Here is a 15,000-nt window from a genome sequence, read left to right as displayed (position 1 = left end):
CTCTGCACCTCGTCGAGTTACCACCGTGTGTCGGAAGACTTTGCTCCTGAGTCTCTCTGCACTGCGTAAGCTACCGCCGTGTGTCGGGAAGCATTGCTAGCGGTCACTCTGCACTAGTGGAATGATACCACCGTGATACGGGAGACATTGCTAACGGCTACTCTGCACTTCGCGGACCTGCTTACTCTGTGACGGGAGACTTGCTAGCGGCTTCTCTGCACTACTGGGCTACCACCTTGTGACGGGAGACATTGCTAGCGGTCACTCTGCACTAGTGGTAGAACACCACCGTGATACGGGAGACATTGCTAACGGTCACTCTGCACAGGTGCCAATACCACCTTGTGACGGGAAACATTGCTAGAAACCGATCGGCATCTCTGCGCGATTACTTGAACACACCCCCAACTTAGTCAACTGTTAAACTTTTTCGTAATCACGGCGGGACACATTGCTCGAGCTCTAACGGACCTCTGCACGCATGAAACATGGTGGCGGGAATCATTGCTAGAACCGAACGGCGCCTCTGCGCGATGTACAAGCTCAACAGGAACCTCGTATCGGCTGCCGAGCCGGAGCTCGAACAACTTGGACTATCACCTCTAATTATATCAACTCACACCTCCCCCGAGGGTTCCGCAGAATTGCTTCTGGGTCCCCTTATCGTTAATTGCGATTCGTGTTTGCATTACACTACATTGAGCTATTCCAACTTGTTTATCCGCATGGCGAACATTTGCTGCATAGAACATTTAAGTTCCACTTTGCTCTCCCCTACGTGGGTCTGAGCTTCGCTCTCAGGGAAAGTTATGCCACATTTGGTAAGGGAAACCCGGTTTCATCACGCTATTTTACCTGCACCATGACCCCAGACACATTTGTTCAATGGATTAGATCCAAGGAACGCCGACAAACCATGCACCACTACCCTTAATAGCTCATCGAGCTTAGCGTGAATCCTTCGAGTTTCCCTAAAAAGTTCGATTGGTCTTGCAGTGTTTAAAGACAACGAAGCTTAGTTTCAAGCATGCATTTAATATACGCTTACGAAAACCTCTTAAACTGTTACGACTTTTATGCTTGAAACCATCACGACGAAGTCTTAGGGTCCGTAGACCCGTGATGTACCGCTCCAGGGAGCTTTTTGAAAGGTTGGGTAGGTCCTTTCAGGGTCCGTAGACCCTCTACGCTGCCAGTTCTCAGCGTAAGAGTACAGCAAACTAGCCAGCTACTGTCTCTTCATGGGTCCGAAGACCCAAAAATATATTTGCTACTGACCACCTTAAGCGATGCTGGGGTGTCTGTAATTTTCGAGATTTTGTCCCCGGGACACCTAGTCCGGGGCATAAGCCGTGTACTACAAGGCCTAATTTTACTCTAATATACGCATATCAACTCGAAATCATAGGTTAAGATCATCGGCAGACACCACCAGACACCACTTTTGCTTCATAAGTTCGGACTATGGTCATACGACGAACTAAATCGGGGAGGGGACGTATGACCCAAATGGGGGCCGAAATGACCCACCGACACCTCAAACCATGCTCCTACGACAAAATAGAGGTAAAAACTACGATTTGGTGAAATTTTCATTTTTGACCTCGGAGCAAGGTACCCTCCCTATAGTAGGCAATGAACAAATGATCATGTTCCCAGGAGGGCAAAAGTTGGGAACTCGAGAGGAAAGCGCTAATGGCGCGCCTTACCTAGGGGCCCGTAGAGTAAAAAGGGTACCCCCAAAAAAGTTGTTGTTTGACGTTCTGGTTTCACTTTTCATCATCTAAAATGCGTTTTCTACACGTTTTCAGTGATTTTGGCGAAAAAAAATTTTTTGACTACTCGAGCTCTCCGGCCCGTTCGGTGACCATTTTTTGACAAAAGCTAGGGAGCTGCCCCTAGGTTTGGGGTGTCACAAAATTTTGAAAAGTGGTCAAAAAACCACTATCCAGAATCGGATGTAGAATCATTAGACGAACTTAAAATTGTTCTACGACCCATGTCTGCGACGTTTAGTTTTCGAGTTATGGCCCGCCGTAGGTCTGACGGAGAACTTTTGCTAAGCGCACTTTGATGTTTGTATGAAAAAGTACCCTACCTAGGGACGCGTAGAGCAAATTGGTACCCCCGGGCATGTTGTCGGTTGACTTTCTGGTTGCACTTTTCATCATCTAGGGTGTGTTTCTGACACGTTTTGAGGGTTTTTAGCGAAAAAAATTTTTTTGACTACTCGAGCTCTCCGGCCCGTTCGGTGCACTTTTTTGCAAAAAGCTAGGGAGCTGTCCCTAGGTTCGGGGTGTCACAAAATGATGAAAAGTGGTCAAAAAACCACTATCCAGAATCGGATAGAGAATGATTAGACGAGCTTAAAATTGTTCTACGACCCATGTCTGCGACGTTTAGTATTCGAGTTATGGCCCGCCGTAGGTCTGACCGAGCAATTTTTGTTCCGCGCACTTTGTGCACCGTGCACATTGATGTTTGTATGAAAAAGTACCCTACCTAGGGACGCGTAGAGCAAATTGGTACCCCCGGGCATGTTGTCGGTTGACTTTCTGGTTGCACTTTTCATCATCTAGGGTGTGTTTCTGACACGTTTTGAGGGTTTTTAGCGAAAAAAATTTTTTTGACTACTCGAGCTCTCCGGCCCGTTCGGTGCACTTTTTTGCAAAAAGCTAGGGAGCTGTCCCTAGGTTCGGGGTGTCACAAAATGATGAAAAGTGGTCAAAAAACCACTATCCAGAATCGGATAGAGAATGATTAGACGAGCTTAAAATTGTTCTACGACCCATGTCTGCGACGTTTAGTATTCGAGTTATGGCCCGCCGTAGGTCTGACCGAGCAATTTTTGTTCCGCGCACTTTGTGCACCGTGCACATTGATGTTTGTATGAAAAAGTACCCTACCTAGGGACGCGTAGAGCAAATTGGTACCCCCGGGCATGTTGTCGGTTGACTTTCTGGTTGCACTTTTCATCATCTAGGGTGTGTTTCTGACACGTTTTGAGGGTTTTTAGCGAAAAAAATTTTTTTGACTACTCGAGCTCTCCGGCCCGTTCGGTGCACTTTTTTGCAAAAAGCTAGGGAGCTGTCCCTAGGTTCGGGGTGTCACAAAATGATGAAAAGTGGTCAAAAAACCACTATCCAGAATCGGATAGAGAATGATTAGACGAGCTTAAAATTGTTCTACGACCCATGTCTGCGACGTTTAGTATTCGAGTTATGGCCCGCCGTAGGTCTGACCGAGCAATTTTTGTTCCGCGCACTTTGTGCACCGTGCACATTGATGTTTGTATGAAAAAGTACCCTACCTAGGGACGCGTAGAGCAAATTGGTACCCCCGGGCATGTTGTCGGTTGACTTTCTGGTTGCACTTTTCATCATCTAGGGTGTGTTTCTGACACGTTTTGAGGGTTTTTAGCGAAAAAAATTTTTTTGACTACTCGAGCTCTCCGGCCCGTTCGGTGCACTTTTTTGCAAAAAGCTAGGGAGCTGTCCCTAGGTTCGGGGTGTCACAAAATGATGAAAAGTGGTCAAAAAACCACTATCCAGAATCGGATAGAGAATGATTAGACGAGCTTAAAATTGTTCTACGACCCATGTCTGCGACGTTTAGTATTCGAGTTATGGCCCGCCGTAGGTCTGACCGAGCAATTTTTGTTCCGCGCACTTTGTGCACCGTGCACATTGATGTTTGTATGAAAAAGTACCCTACCTAGGGACGCGTAGAGCAAATTGGTACCCCCGGGCATGTTGTCGGTTGACTTTCTGGTTGCACTTTTCATCATCTAGGGTGTGTTTCTGACACGTTTTGAGGGTTTTTAGCGAAAAAAATTTTTTTGACTACTCGAGCTCTCCGGCCCGTTCGGTGCACTTTTTTGCAAAAAGCTAGGGAGCTGTCCCTAGGTTCGGGGTGTCACAAAATGATGAAAAGTGGTCAAAAAACCACTATCCAGAATCGGATAGAGAATGATTAGACGAGCTTAAAATTGTTCTACGACCCATGTCTGCGACGTTTAGTATTCGAGTTATGGCCCGCCGTAGGTCTGACCGAGCAATTTTTGTTCCGCGCACTTTGTGCACCGTGCACATTGATGTTTGTATGAAAAAGTACCCTACCTAGGGACGCGTAGAGCAAATTGGTACCCCCGGGCATGTTGTCGGTTGACTTTCTGGTTGCACTTTTCATCATCTAGGGTGTGTTTCTGACACGTTTTGAGGGTTTTTAGCGAAAAAAATTTTTTTGACTACTCGAGCTCTCCGGCCCGTTCGGTGCACTTTTTTGCAAAAAGCTAGGGAGCTGTCCCTAGGTTCGGGGTGTCACAAAATGATGAAAAGTGGTCAAAAAACCACTATCCAGAATCGGATAGAGAATGATTAGACGAGCTTAAAATTGTTCTACGACCCATGTCTGCGACGTTTAGTATTCGAGTTATGGCCCGCCGTAGGTCTGACCGAGCAATTTTTGTTCCGCGCACTTTGTGCACCGTGCACATTGATGTTTGTATGAAAAAGTACCCTACCTAGGGACGCGTAGAGCAAATTGGTACCCCCGGGCATGTTGTCGGTTGACTTTCTGGTTGCACTTTTCATCATCTAGGGTGTGTTTCTGACACGTTTTGAGGGTTTTTAGCGAAAAAAATTTTTTTGACTACTCGAGCTCTCCGGCCCGTTCGGTGCACTTTTTTGCAAAAAGCTAGGGAGCTGTCCCTAGGTTCGGGGTGTCACAAAATGATGAAAAGTGGTCAAAAAACCACTATCCAGAATCGGATAGAGAATGATTAGACGAGCTTAAAATTGTTCTACGACCCATGTCTGCGACGTTTAGTATTCGAGTTATGGCCCGCCGTAGGTCTGACCGAGCAATTTTTGTTCCGCGCACTTTGTGCACCGTGCACATTGATGTTTGTATGAAAAAGTACCCTACCTAGGGACGCGTAGAGCAAATTGGTACCCCCGGGCATGTTGTCGGTTGACTTTCTGGTTGCACTTTTCATCATCTAGGGTGTGTTTCTGACACGTTTTGAGGGTTTTTAGCGAAAAAAATTTTTTTGACTACTCGAGCTCTCCGGCCCGTTCGGTGCACTTTTTTGCAAAAAGCTAGGGAGCTGTCCCTAGGTTCGGGGTGTCACAAAATGATGAAAAGTGGTCAAAAAACCACTATCCAGAATCGGATAGAGAATGATTAGACGAGCTTAAAATTGTTCTACGACCCATGTCTGCGACGTTTAGTATTCGAGTTATGGCCCGCCGTAGGTCTGACCGAGCAATTTTGTTCCGCGCACTTTGTGCACCGTGCACATTGATGTTTGTATGAAAAAGTACCCTACCTAGGGACGCGTAGAGCAAATTGGTACCCCCGGGCATGTTGTCGGTTGACTTTCTGGTTGCACTTTTCATCATCTAGGGTGTGTTTCTGACACGTTTTGAGGGTTTTTAGCGAAAAAAATTTTTTTGACTACTCGAGCTCTCCGGCCCGTTCGGTGCACTTTTTTGCAAAAAGCTAGGGAGCTGTCCCTAGGTTCGGGGTGTCACAAAATGATGAAAAGTGGTCAAAAAACCACTATCCAGAATCGGATAGAGAATGATTAGACGAGCTTAAAATTGTTCTACGACCCATGTCTGCGACGTTTAGTATTCGAGTTATGGCCCGCCGTAGGTCTGACCGAGCAATTTTTGTTCCGCGCACTTTGTGCACCGTGCACATTGATGTTTGTATGAAAAAGTACCCTACCTAGGGACGCGTAGAGCAAATTGGTACCCCGGGCATGTTGTCGGTTGACTTTCTGGTTGCACTTTTCATCATCTAGGGTGTGTTTCTGACACGTTTTGAGGGTTTTTAGCGAAAAAAATTTTTTTGACTACTCGAGCTCTCCGGCCCGTTCGGTGCACTTTTTTGCAAAAAGCTAGGGAGCTGTCCCTAGGTTCGGGGTGTCACAAAATGATGAAAAGTGGTCAAAAAACCACTATCCAGAATCGGATAGAGAATGATTAGACGAGCTTAAAATTGTTCTACGACCCATGTCTGCGACGTTTAGTATTCGAGTTATGGCCCGCCGTAGGTCTGACCGAGCAATTTTTGTTCCGCGCACTTTGTGCACCGTGCACATTGATGTTTGTATGAAAAAGTACCCTACCTAGGGACGCGTAGAGCAAATTGGTACCCCCGGGCATGTTGTCGGTTGACTTTCTGGTTGCACTTTTCATCATCTAGGGTGTGTTTCTGACACGTTTTGAGGGTTTTTAGCGAAAAAAATTTTTTTGACTACTCGAGCTCTCCGGCCCGTTCGGTGCACTTTTTTGCAAAAAGCTAGGGAGCTGTCCCTAGGTTCGGGGTGTCACAAAATGATGAAAAGTGGTCAAAAAACCACTATCCAGAATCGGATAGAGAATGATTAGACGAGCTTAAAATTGTTCTACGACCCATGTCTGCGACGTTTAGTATTCGAGTTATGGCCCGCCGTAGGTCTGACCGAGCAATTTTGTACTGAAATGTATGGCGGACATATTATTTCTCAAACAACATTGCCTTGTATCGTGTCCTACTTGGTCGGCACGGTAAGTATCGACTATAACAAGATTAAATGGATTGATTGATAACATTTTAAGCACATTTCCTAAGCCGTGCTCCAAAATTGTGTACCGATCAGGGAAAGTACACTACGTACGCGTTCATGGATGTCCATGTTGGTACAAGTTGCCGGTCAGGATAGCCGTGCACCAAAATTGTGTACCGATCAGGGAAAGTACAACACGGAGGGCGCAGCCCGAGCGTACGCGTTCATGGATGTCCATGTTGGTACACATGCACCAAAATTGTGTACCGATCAGGGAAAGTACACTACGTACGCGTTCATGGATGTCCATGTTGGTACAAGTTGCCGGTCAGGATAGCCGTGCACCAAAATTGTGTACCGATCAGGGAAAGTACAACACGGAGGGCGCAGCCCGAGCGTACGCGTTCATGGATGTCCATGTTGGTACACATGCACCAAAATTGTGTACCGATCAGGGAAAGTACACTACGTACGCGTTCATGGATGTCCATGTTGGTACAAGTTGCCGGTCAGGATAGCCGTGCACCAAAATTGTGTACCGATCAGGGAAAGTACAACACGGAGGGCGCAGCCCGAGCGTACGCGTTCATGGATGTCCATGTTGGTACACATGCACCAAAATTGTGTACCGATCAGGGAAAGTACACTACGTACGCGTTCATGGATGTCCATGTTGGTACAAGTTGCCGGTCAGGATAGCCGTGCACCAAAATTGTGTACCGATCAGGGAAAGTACAACACGGAGGGCGCAGCCCGAGCGTACGCGTTCATGGATGTCCATGTTGGTACACATGCACCAAAATTGTGTACCGATCAGGGAAAGTACACTACGTACGCGTTCATGGATGTCCATGTTGGTACAAGTTGCCGGTCAGGATAGCCGTGCACCAAAATTGTGTACCGATCAGGGAAAGTACAACACGGAGGGCGCAGCCCGAGCGTACGCGTTCATGGATGTCCATGTTGGTACACATGCACCAAAATTGTGTACCGATCAGGGAAAGTACACTACGTACGCGTTCATGGATGTCCATGTTGGTACAAGTTGCCGGTCAGGATAGCCGTGCACCAAAATTGTGTACCGATCAGGGAAAGTACAACACGGAGGGCGCAGCCCGAGCGTACGCGTTCATGGATGTCCATGTTGGTACACATGCACCAAAATTGTGTACCGATCAGGGAAAGTACACTACGTACGCGTTCATGGATGTCCATGTTGGTACAAGTTGCCGGTCAGGATAGCCGTGCACCAAAATTGTGTACCGATCAGGGAAAGTACAACACGGAGGGCGCAGCCCGAGCGTACGCGTTCATGGATGTCCATGTTGGTACAATCTACATGTACGTACCTAGTTTTTGTGTCAAAAGTTGCAATAAAGTGCTTGTATGCTTAAAATGCTTATCTCAACCGGTCACCTTTTGGCCTGCCCTTTTATAGACAGAAACCTAGAAAGATACTCGCGATTTTTGTGTTTTTCCATTCGCCCGGGACGACGAAATGAGCTCTGTGCACATCGTGCCGAAAACTGTCTTCTCCACCTTTGTTTTTGTCCGTCTGATCATAAAATCACCTTATTTGTGTACCATTTGGAGTGCGCAGCCCAAACGTACGCGTTAATGTTAATGTTTGTATACACTACATGTATGTTCCTAGGATTTGGTAATTGAGTCAAACACACAATTCCCCGACCGTCGCGGACACCATTCTTGGACAGAAGTCCTAGTACGTAGAGTACTTTCCCTAGGTATGTGCCCGTTCGTGACTATCGTTGCGTGCATACGGACACGCTTGGGTATGTTTACCATACAAGGTTTACTAGGGAAACCAGGAAGGAATTCTAGGCACACGTTTTGTTCCATCCACAGTAACTTTCGTTCTCTTAAGGTAGCTATTTAACTTGTTTGCCATGATAAGTAACCTGCTTCCCCGACCGTCGCGGACACCATTCTTGGACAGAAGTCCTAGTACGTAGAGTACTTTCCCTAGGTATGTGCCCGTTCGTGACTATCGTTGCGTGCATACGGACACGCTTGGGTATGTTTACCATACAAGGTTTACTAGGGAAACCTGCTTGCTCGACCATTGCCCTCCCGTCGCGGACACCATTCTTGGACAGAAGTCCTAGTACGTAGAGTACTTTCCCTAGGTATGTGCCCGTTCGTGACTATCGTTGCGTGCATACGGACACGCTTGGGTATGTTTACCATACAAGGTTTACTAGGGAAACCTGCTTGCTCGACCATTGCCCTCCCGTCGCGGACACCATTCTTGGACAGAAGTCCTAGTACGTAGAGTACTTTCCCTAGGTATGTGCCCGTTCGTGACTATCGTTGCGTGCATACGGACACGCTTGGGTATGTTTACCATACAAGGTTTACTAGGGAAACCTGCTTGCTCGACCATTGCCCTCCCGTCGCGGACACCATTCTTGGACAGAAGTCCTAGTACGTAGAGTACTTTCCCTAGGTATGTGCCCGTTCGTGACTATCGTTGCGTGCATACGGACACGCTTGGGTATGTTTACCATACAAGGTTTACTAGGGAAACCTGCTTGCTCGACCATTGCCCTCCCGTCGCGGACACCATTCTTGGACAGAAGTCCTAGTACGTAGAGTACTTTCCCTAGGTATGTGCCCGTTCGTGACTATCGTTGCGTGCATACGGACACGCTTGGGTATGTTTACCATACAAGGTTTACTAGGGAAACCAGGAAGGAATTCTAGGCACACGTTTTGTTCCATCCACAGTAACTTTCGTTCTCTTAAGGTAGCTATTTAACTTGTTTGCCATGATAAGTAACCTGCTTCCCCGACCGTCGCGGACACCATTCTTGGACAGAAGTCCTAGTACGTAGAGTACTTTCCCTAGGTATGTGCCCGTTCGTGACTATCGTTGCGTGCATACGGACACGCTTGGGTATGTTTACCATACAAGGTTTACTAGGGAAACCTGCTTGCTCGACCATTGCCCTCCCGTCGCGGACACCATTCTTGGACAGAAGTCCTAGTACGTAGAGTACTTTCCCTAGGTATGTGCCCGTTCGTGACTATCGTTGCGTGCATACGGACACGCTTGGGTATGTTTACCATACAAGGTTTACTAGGGAAACCTGCTTGCTCGACCATTGCCCTCCCGTCGCGGACACCATTCTTGGACAGAAGTCCTAGTACGTAGAGTACTTTCCCTAGGTATGTGCCCGTTCGTGACTATCGTTGCGTGCATACGGACACGCTTGGGTATGTTTACCATACAAGGTTTACTAGGGAAACCTGCTTGCTCGACCATTGCCCTCCCGTCGCGGACACCATTCTTGGACAGAAGTCCTAGTACGTAGAGTACTTTCCCTAGGTATGTGCCCGTTCGTGACTATCGTTGCGTGCATACGGACACGCTTGGGTATGTTTACCATACAAGGTTTACTAGGGAAACCTGCTTGCTCGACCATTGCCCTCCCGTCGCGGACACCATTCTTGGACAGAAGTCCTAGTACGTAGAGTACTTTCCCTAGGTATGTGCCCGTTCGTGACTATCGTTGCGTGCATACGGACACGCTTGGGTATGTTTACCATACAAGGTTTACTAGGGAAACCTGCTTGCTCGACCATTGCCCTCCCGTCGCGGACACCATTCTTGGACAGAAGTCCTAGTACGTAGAGTACTTTCCCTAGGTATGTGCCCGTTCGTGACTATCGTTGCGTGCATACGGACACGCTTGGGTATGTTTACCATACAAGGTTTACTAGGGAAACCTGCTTGCTCGACCATTGCCCTCCCGTCGCGGACACCATTCTTGGACAGAAGTCCTAGTACGTAGAGTACTTTCCCTAGGTATGTGCCCGTTCGTGACTATCGTTGCGTGCATACGGACACGCTTGGGTATGTTTACCATACAAGGTTTACTAGGGAAACCAGGAAGGAATTCTAGGCACACGTTTTGTTCCATCCACAGTAACTTTCGTTCTCTTAAGGTAGCTATTTAACTTGTTTGCCATGATAAGTAACCTGCTTCCCGACCGTCGCGGACACCATTCTTGGACAGAAGTCCTAGTACGTAGAGTACTTTCCCTAGGTATGTGCCCGTTCGTGACTATCGTTGCGTGCATACGGACACGCTTGGGTATGTTTACCATACAAGGTTTACTAGGGAAACCTGCTTGCTCGACCATTGCCCTCCCGTCGCGGACACCATTCTTGGACAGAAGTCCTAGTACGTAGAGTACTTTCCCTAGGTATGTGCCCGTTCGTGACTATCGTTGCGTGCATACGGACACGCTTGGGTATGTTTACCATACAAGGTTTACTAGGGAAACCTGCTTGCTCGACCATTGCCCTCCCGTCGCGGACACCATTCTTGGACAGAAGTCCTAGTACGTAGAGTACTTTCCCTAGGTATGTGCCCGTTCGTGACTATCGTTGCGTGCATACGGACACGCTTGGGTATGTTTACCATACAAGGTTTACTAGGGAAACCTGCTTGCTCGACCATTGCCCTCCCGTCGCGGACACCATTCTTGGACAGAAGTCCTAGTACGTAGAGTACTTTCCCTAGGTATGTGCCCGTTCGTGACTATCGTTGCGTGCATACGGACACGCTTGGGTATGTTTACCATACAAGGTTTACTAGGGAAACCTGCTTGCTCGACCATTGCCCTCCCGTCGCGGACACCATTCTTGGACAGAAGTCCTAGTACGTAGAGTACTTTCCCTAGGTATGTGCCCGTTCGTGACTATCGTTGCGTGCATACGGACACGCTTGGGTATGTTTACCATACAAGGTTTACTAGGGAAACCTGCTTGCTCGACCATTGCCCTCCCGTCGCGGACACCATTCTTGGACAGAAGTCCTAGTACGTAGAGTACTTTCCCTAGGTATGTGCCCGTTCGTGACTATCGTTGCGTGCATACGGACACGCTTGGGTATGTTTACCATACAAGGTTTACTAGGGAAACCTGCTTGCTCGACCATTGCCCTCCCGTCGCGGACACCATTCTTGGACAGAAGTCCTAGTACGTAGAGTACTTTCCCTAGGTATGTGCCCGTTCGTGACTATCGTTGCGTGCATACGGACACGCTTGGGTATGTTTACCATACAAGGTTTACTAGGGAAACCTGCTTGCTCGACCATTGCCCTCCCGTCGCGGACACCATTCTTGGACAGAAGTCCTAGTACGTAGAGTACTTTCCCTAGGTATGTGCCCGTTCGTGACTATCGTTGCGTGCATACGGACACGCTTGGGTATGTTTACCATACAAGGTTTACTAGGGAAACCTGCTTGCTCGACCATTGCCCTCCCGTCGCGGACACCATTCTTGGACAGAAGTCCTAGTACGTAGAGTACTTTCCCTAGGTATGTGCCCGTTCGTGACTATCGTTGCGTGCATACGGACACGCTTGGGTATGTTTACCATACAAGGTTTACTAGGGAAACCTGCTTGCTCGACCATTGCCCTCCCGTCGCGGACACCATTCTTGGACAGAAGTCCTAGTACGTAGAGTACTTTCCCTAGGTATGTGCCCGTTCGTGACTATCGTTGCGTGCATACGGACACGCTTGGGTATGTTTACCATACAAGGTTTACTAGGGAAACCTGCTTGCTCGACCATTGCCCTCCCGTCGCGGACACCATTCTTGGACAGAAGTCCTAGTACGTAGAGTACTTTCCCTAGGTATGTGCCCGTTCGTGACTATCGTTGCGTGCATACGGACACGCTTGGGTATGTTTACCATACAAGGTTTACTAGGGAAACCTGCTTGCTCGACCATTGCCCTCCCGTCGCGGACACCATTCTTGGACAGAAGTCCTAGTACGTAGAGTACTTTCCCTAGGTATGTGCCCGTTCGTGACTATCGTTGCGTGCATACGGACACGCTTGGGTATGTTTACCATACAAGGTTTACTAGGGAAACCTGCTTGCTCGACCATTGCCCTCCCGTCGCGGACACCATTCTTGGACAGAAGTCCTAGTACGTAGAGTACTTTCCCTAGGTATGTGCCCGTTCGTGACTATCGTTGCGTGCATACGGACACGCTTGGGTATGTTTACCATACAAGGTTTACTAGGGAAACCTGCTTGCTCGACCATTGCCCTCCCGTCGCGGACACCATTCTTGGACAGAAGTCCTAGTACGTAGAGTACTTTCCCTAGGTATGTGCCCGTTCGTGACTATCGTTGCGTGCATACGGACACGCTTGGGTATGTTTACCATACAAGGTTTACTAGGGAAACCTGCTTGCTCGACCATTGCCCTCCCGTCGCGGACACCATTCTTGGACAGAAGTCCTAGTACGTAGCGTTCTTTATTGTACTTGATCAGTTTGTATTGCCTTCGCTTTGTTCCATCGACACTTGCTACTGCTCACTAAGGGGTTTTTGTTTGTGATGTGTACGATAAGCCACCGTCTATCCTATCCGGCACTTTATCAACACTTTTCACCCAAGTCATAGGAACGTAGTGTACTTTCCCTGATCGGTACACAATTTTGGTGCACGGCTATCCTGACCGGCAACTTGTACCAACATGGACATCCATGAACGCGTACGCTCGGGCTGCGCCCTCCGTGTTGTACTTTCCCTGATCGGTACACAATTTTGGTGCACGGCTATCCTGACCGGCAACTTGTACCAACATGGACATCCATGAACGCGTACGCTCGGGCTGCGCCCTCCGTGTTGTACTTTCCCTGATCGGTACACAATTTTGGTGCACGGCTATCCTGACCGGCAACTTGTACCAACATGGACATCCATGAACGCGTACGCTCGGGCTGCGCCCTCCGTGTTGTACTTTCCCTGATCGGTACACAATTTTGGTGCACGGCTATCCTGACCGGCAACTTGTACCAACATGGACATCCATGAACGCGTACGCTCGGGCTGCGCCCTCCGTGTTGTACTTTCCCTGATCGGTACACAATTTTGGTGCACGGCTATCCTGACCGGCAACTTGTACCAACATGGACATCCATGAACGCGTACGCTCGGGCTGCGCCCTCCGTGTTGTACTTTCCCTGATCGGTACACAATTTTGGTGCACGGCTATCCTGACCGGCACTAAATCGTCACTTTTCGTCCATAACCTAGGAACGTCGTGTAGGTTTCATCATTTTTATGTTTGATTCGGTTTAATATGATTGAAAAATACGCTAAGTCCCAGAAATCTGAACTCGAATACTTCCTCCATGTGGCGCCAAAAGCTACTGAGCAACGCCTAGCTTGTGACCCATTTATAGTTTAATTTCCATTAATAGTTTTGAAAAATACGCTGAGTCCCAGAAATCTGAACTCGAATACTTCCTCCATGTTGCGCCAAAAGCTACTGACCAACGCCTAGCTTGAGACCCATTTATAGTTTAATTTCCATTAATAGTTTTGAAAAATACGCTAAGTCCCAGAAATCTGAACTCGAATACTTCCTCCATGTTGCGCCAAAAGCTACTGACCAACGCCTAGCTTGAGACCCATTTATAGTTTAATTTAAATTAATAGTTTTGAAAAATACGCTAAGTCCCAGAAATCTGAACTCGAATACTTCCTCCATGTGGCGCCAAAAGCTACTGAGCAACGCCTAGCTTGTGACCCATTTATAGTTTAATTTCCATTAATAGTTTTGAAAAATACGCTAAGTCCCAGAAATCTGAACTCGAATACTTTCTCCATGTGGCGCCAAAAGCTACTGACCAACGCCTAGGTACATGGTTGGTACATGGATTGTATGCATGCAGGCGTACTGCCGTGCTGGACCGGAAAATCGCACTAGCTACTAGAACGTAGAGTAATTCCCCTAGATAGGTGCTTTTGCATGCCTCTGATCGACGACCATGCAACTTGCAACGTGCGACACGCGTAGGTAGGCTTCCCCATACAAGTTCCCTAGGGTAGCACCAAATTGCATACTTTCAGGCGTAATTTTCGGAACCGTGTACCGTGCATGGTACAAGTATCAGTAGCTCGTGCAATTTGTTTTGCATCGTGTTGCGGTTGCAGGTGCGTCAAGATAGGAGTGTTTCGAGACTTTTGCCAAGCTTGAGTGCCATTTGCAGGATAATAGATGTTCTAGCCACGTTAAACATGCCACTTAATGCCGAAAAGGAAAAAGCCGTTTTCTAGGGACGTCCTGTCAAAAAGGTTGCCATCAGCGCTTTCCTCTCGAGTTCAGGATTCTTGGACTTAGCGTTTTTTCACGATCCAATCAAAAGACCAGATCGTGAAATAAACAATTAATACAAGTATGTACTAGTACATCCCTTCAACCGAAGGAAGTACACCATACATGACCCGTACGCCAATCATCCAAGCACATGACACGTCGACTAAGTCAACACATCATACAACTTGGACAACCGACGGGCAAGTAGGTCATCTCGTACACGACACATCGACCGACGAGGTCAACACGCCATGCACAAGACATCCTACTACCAAGACCGACCACCTCGACA

The sequence above is a fragment of the Anopheles merus genome, unplaced genomic scaffold (assembly GCF_017562075.2).
Source record: "Anopheles merus strain MAF unplaced genomic scaffold, AmerM5.1 LNR4000010, whole genome shotgun sequence".
NCBI classification, from domain to species: Eukaryota; Metazoa; Arthropoda; class Insecta; order Diptera; family Culicidae; genus Anopheles; species Anopheles merus.
The sequence above is the reverse complement of the archived record's forward strand: the minus strand, read 5'-3'. Positions refer to the sequence as shown.